Here is a 5164-nt window from a genome sequence, read left to right on the forward strand (position 1 = left end):
CTCTGGATAACCATGAAAGAGTCGGCCCTCGGAGTTAGCATTACTATGATTCACATTGTGCCCAAAGTCATTAATGCGTACATGTGGCCAAGTCTGTCGAATTGGGTCGGCGTTTCTTTTCTCGTGTACGTGTTTGTGAGTCACAAGTCGCAGTTTAGGCAGTTTTTTTTTTTTGTTTTTGCCCATGTTATTTTCATTACACACTCACTCGCTGTGTTAATTCGAGTTGTCAGCGGAGATCAAGATTCAAAGGCATTGCAGTTTTATGCAAAAGAGGATATTATGTGGACTGCGCCATGCATGTGCAGCTGCAAAGCCCTAAAGCTTGTGAGCAAAGTAAATCTGCGAGCGAACGGGCCCGCGTCATAAAAAATGCATTCGGCGGCATATGGTGTGCCAAGCTGCGTTAGAGCCAATCCAGCTGCAGCCCGTACACTCACACTGTAAATCCATATCCATTACTGCCTCTTTTTTTTATCTGCAGAGTTCAACAGTTCAAACTCCGTCACACTGGAGAAACCCCTCGACATCTGCTCCTGTTGCCATCGCAACTGTCGCCTCTGCTGCTGCTGATGCTGCGGCCGTGGCGGCTGTCTGACAGATCAGAAGAGAAGGAGAAAAAAGGGGTGGTGAATAGGAGTAAGGGGAGCGTTTCTCCTGCTGCAGGTGCAATCTGATGCTCTGTGAAGCTAACTAAAGTGCAGAGAAGCCCACTTTTCCAGAGCGCTGCCGGTCGTGCTCTTCAATCCTCTCACACACCTGGACTATTACAGATGTTTTTCCAACACATCGGAACACATCTTATCCTCGGCGCTCCTGAGGGAGAGAAGTGTCTGTGGCCGTCGTCTGTGTCGCAGAACCACAGCGCCGCGTTCAGACCGCTCACAATAACAAACGCTTCAGAAGTATTTTTGGGTTTGTTTGTTCTTATTTGAACAAACAAACTTTTCTATTCAAGAGACCTCATAGCTGTCAGCAGGATAATGTTTTATTTTGTTCAAGAAAATATTAGGCAAGTTAGGGTTTCCATTTTTGAATTATTGCATCAAGACAATCGGTGTAGATGACACCGAATGGTTTTTGACTTTTCATACCAGTGCACACACACACACACACACACACACACACACACACCATGCATACCAACCGTTCCAAACTACACACCGTTTACTGCAGGGGCGCCAAACTCTATTTCATTTGGGGCCAAATCAATTTTATGAATGCTCTTAAAGGGGCGGTTGTGCCAGAATGTATTGATAAAACCTGTTCAAAAACTCTTAAAATATCAATACATTTTTAAAATTAAATAATATTGTTGAACATTTTTTCTTTCCATGATAATTCTCAAGAAATTGGAGGCAGTAAAAAGATAAAAAAAACTGCTGTGATTTGATTGATAACATAATATTTAAGCACAATTAATGTTTAGTCAAGAATTTAGAGGGCCACATAAAAAGCTATGGTGGGCTGGATTTGGCCCACGGGCCTTGAGTTTGACACATGTGGTCTACTGTGTCTTCCTGTTTGGATTAATAGAAGCTAGTTGGGAAACGATGCTAACGGTGTTAGCATTGCTAAAAATGGTGGTCAACTTTCTATTTGTCTGGGGAAAAGCAAAATATTTGATGAATGCAACGTAATTTTTTTTTCTGTCATTATGTGAATGCGGACCGCACAGAAACGAGGTAGGAAGAGAGAAAGAAAGAGAGAGAGAGAGAGAGTAGCAGAACGTAAACCAGTTACAGCTATTAGATTGCTAACATTTCAGCATTAGCATTTTTACACGTTAGCTCACAAAATCAGTATTTATTAAGGTTGAGGTATAGTTTAGAAGTATAGTGATTGTACCTGTACTGTAATGTAGGAAGCTTGTACTCTAGACCAGTAAAAATAAACAATAACGAACCAGAGTCTGAGTTAGCCTAGCTTGCTAAAGCTAGCATCCGCAGATAATTCTTGTTAATGCCCAAGCACATTTTCCCCTCAACTTAACAGTTAAATGATCTGTTAATGATTAATGATTATCATCTAGTCACAAAGGAATTATTTACACAAATTTTAAAAACAAGGTTATTTTCAATTAATTTAAAAGCTAGTTGTCATTTTAAAAGTTGTTGTCCACTCTTTTATTCTTAAAAATATTACAATAATGAGTACAATTACTAGAGGATTTTCTCAAATTGGTTGATATCAGGGTTAAAAAGTAATATTATGTTAATTATATGTTGTTTTTTTAATCAAAAATAACAATGTTGCTGTCCATCAATCCAGAAGACGCTCGCTTGATGTTGGAGAAGCAAAAAATAAACACGTTCATGTCTGTTGTGTACAAGAAGATAAAAACTCCACGTTCAAATATTTTTATTCTGCAACAATCCATGAGAAACTTTTAACTGTTCATTTTTAAATTCACAAATTTCTCTGTCTGAGAGACCACTGAGAAAATGCACGTGTTGGATTTAGAAAGGTTGCTAAAGCTCAGACCCATTTATTTATTAATCATTTAAAAAGAGAAAAAAATGAATAAGAAATAAGGCCCAGTTGTAGCATATAAAGTGTTTCATGCAGCCCCTTTGTAGCGTATCTGTGCACGCGGAAGGAAGAAGTAGTCAAACAGTGGACCTTTAGCATGAACTGGTAAGTGAGGTTATTCCATCAATTTTAAATGTTTGGACGATTTGGCTTTATTTCAGCAACTTTAGAAAATAGCATCTTCAAAAAATGTGTGAATGTGCTGAGCAACCAATGTGATCTTACGGCTTCCTATAAATATTTCAAAACAATTTAAAATGCTTTAAATAAATACCTGTTGTTTTTTCCCCTCAATGTGCTTATAAAAATAACAATGATCAACTTTACTTTGGTCCATGCTGCACACAAACCGATTAAAACCCTCTAAAAATATTTGCATTTCTCCACAGGAGGGGAAATAAATAGAACAGTTTCACAAATTGACACCTAAATTGGCCTATTTAGAGTTAGGATGTTCACAAAGTGAGCTCAGATTTGAAATTAATTCCCTCAAAATGTGTTTTCAAATTACCAACAGGGTTAAAGTGGGACTTGTTAGCAAAAATATTTCTCCCATCATTAAGTTAATTTAATTTCATGTTAAATCGCACACTCCAGAGTTGGAAATAATAACAATAATAACTGTGATAATTAAAAAAAGGAAAAAAAGACACCAATTAGCACGCTCATTTGTGCGTCTGACTGGGTGATGAATAATTCATGAAATTAGAGAATGGAGGGATCAGCTTTCCCAGTGAGGGGGGGATCGGTATAAAGACAGGAGACAGTGCTGCCTTTTCTTAGGAAACATGCTCAGACTGCTGCTGCTGCTGCCTGGATACAGCTGCACAAGCCAGGTAATTCTCATTCATGTACTAATAAGTTATCTTCTTAAAATTACATCGTTTTTTTTCAGCATTTTAATACAGTACATGTATTCTTGTTTTAGACATCTATTTTTAAAACTATTTTTTGCCAAATATTTTTACTTACATTTATAGTTACAAAGACTACATATCAATGCATTTAATTTCAAACGTATAAAGTAGAAAAGGGGGAGGGGGGGGGGACAAAAGGAAGACGTTGCTCTGATTTCACTCATTTACAGATTTTAGCCTTCATTTAATGCTACTAGTTTATTTAAATTGACATTTTCGTCCGCGTAGTAGCATGATTTTTGTTGTTATTCTTGATTTCTATCTCTAATAATCCGCCCATTCATTCAGCGCTGTTATCATGCAGGAAATCATGTCATCCCTGAAACCAGCGGAGCCCGGGACCCGGAGGCCGGAGCGAGGCCCGGTCCCTCCGTGCGGTGCTTTCACAGTTCAGAGGCATCTCGACCTAAATGCGATGTGACAGGAGAACCTTTACTGAAACAAACGGGAATATAGTATCAGGGAAGGCTGACCGAGCTGTGAACCGGAGCCTTAACACAGAGCAAATTAACATCAGCAGAAATAGCTCTCTCTCTCTCTCTTCCTCTCTCTCTCTCTCTCTCTCTGTTTTTTTTTCTTTTTTTTTTAGATCGCTTGTCTGAGTCGGACAGCAAACGCATCAAAGCTCATCCCGTTATCAATTGTGTAATTAAACAGGCTGATGTGAGAGACCTTATCCTGGCCCCGGCTCTGTCCGTGAACTCTGACCGACGAACTGGACCGTTTCCCGAGGTGCTGCTGCTGTTTGATGTCCTGCAGGAGAATGTTTCTGGGTCTGAGCTTTCAGTCCCGCTATCGTCCATCAGAGATCTGCTCCGTAATGTGGAGCTCAGGATTTGTGAATGCAGTTTGATTGGGAGGCCACTAAGGGGCTTTTTTTTTTTTTTTTCTTCCCTTGAGTCTGAGCACTTTCAGGTTTATGCGAGGTCAACGTCATGGACGAAGAGCTGTCAGGACAGAACTTCTGTTTCTGACTGACTGACAGCGGTGGGCTGAGAAGGAGCTGAAGCTGCATGAGACCACTTTAATGGGTTATGAGTCACATTAGTCAGCACGAGAACCAGCAGGGGAAGAAGCAAGTCGAGAGGAGGGCAAATCAAGCCCCCTTGCACACGAGTGCAAAATAAGTGCAAACTGCACAAAAACACATCTTCCCCCTCACTCCTTTTAACTTCTTGGTCTGCTTTTGTCACTTTCTAATAATTTTTTTTTTAGTTCTCTTGCAGAGTTCAGGGTTTAATCTTGCTGTCATTGATTCTCCTCATTAGATCCTCTGAAGGGAAGCGGAGAGCTGCTGACACAGAGCAGACCAGAGACCAATATGGCGACACTGTGGGAGGAAAAAAAACGTCTCCAAATGAAGATAATTAAATTCTGTTTTATGTTGCACGTTTTTTTTCTTCTTTTCTTTCAGTTTCAGTTCTTCTTCCTCTTTAAACAGTCAGTTCAAAGTCACGAAATATGTATTTTTCTCAATAAAAGAGAAGCTGTCGTTTTAAAAACAATCAATCAAGGATTTAATTAGCACCAACAGGAATGCAAATGCTTTACAGGTGCAGAAAAAAGCTATTGCTGTACTGCTGTAAGTCACTTAAATTCCTCCTGTGAAATAAAATAAATATAATTAAATTAAATATACAGATGCACAAAATTAACAGATTTGGCTTTGAAAATCAATAAAAATACCATTCAAAAAAATATATATGCATAAAAAT

The 5164-nt window shown here is 39.1% G+C and overlaps 1 long non-coding RNA gene across 1 annotated transcript; it reads left to right on the forward strand.

The window, feature by feature from the left end:
• Window positions 1-1694: 1694 nt before the first annotated feature.
• On the forward strand, window positions 1695-4838 carry LOC103475951 (uncharacterized). The gene is made up of 2 exons (XR_535380.3): window positions 1695-3368; window positions 3754-4838. It is a non-coding gene; the product is annotated as an uncharacterized LOC103475951 (long non-coding RNA).
• The last annotated feature ends 326 nt before the right edge of the window (window positions 4839-5164 follow it).

Source organism: Poecilia reticulata, chromosome 18 (genome assembly GCF_904066995.2).
Source record: "Poecilia reticulata chromosome 18, P_reticulata-male-v2, whole genome shotgun sequence".
In the NCBI taxonomy this organism is placed as follows: domain Eukaryota; kingdom Metazoa; phylum Chordata; class Actinopteri; order Cyprinodontiformes; family Poeciliidae; genus Poecilia; species Poecilia reticulata.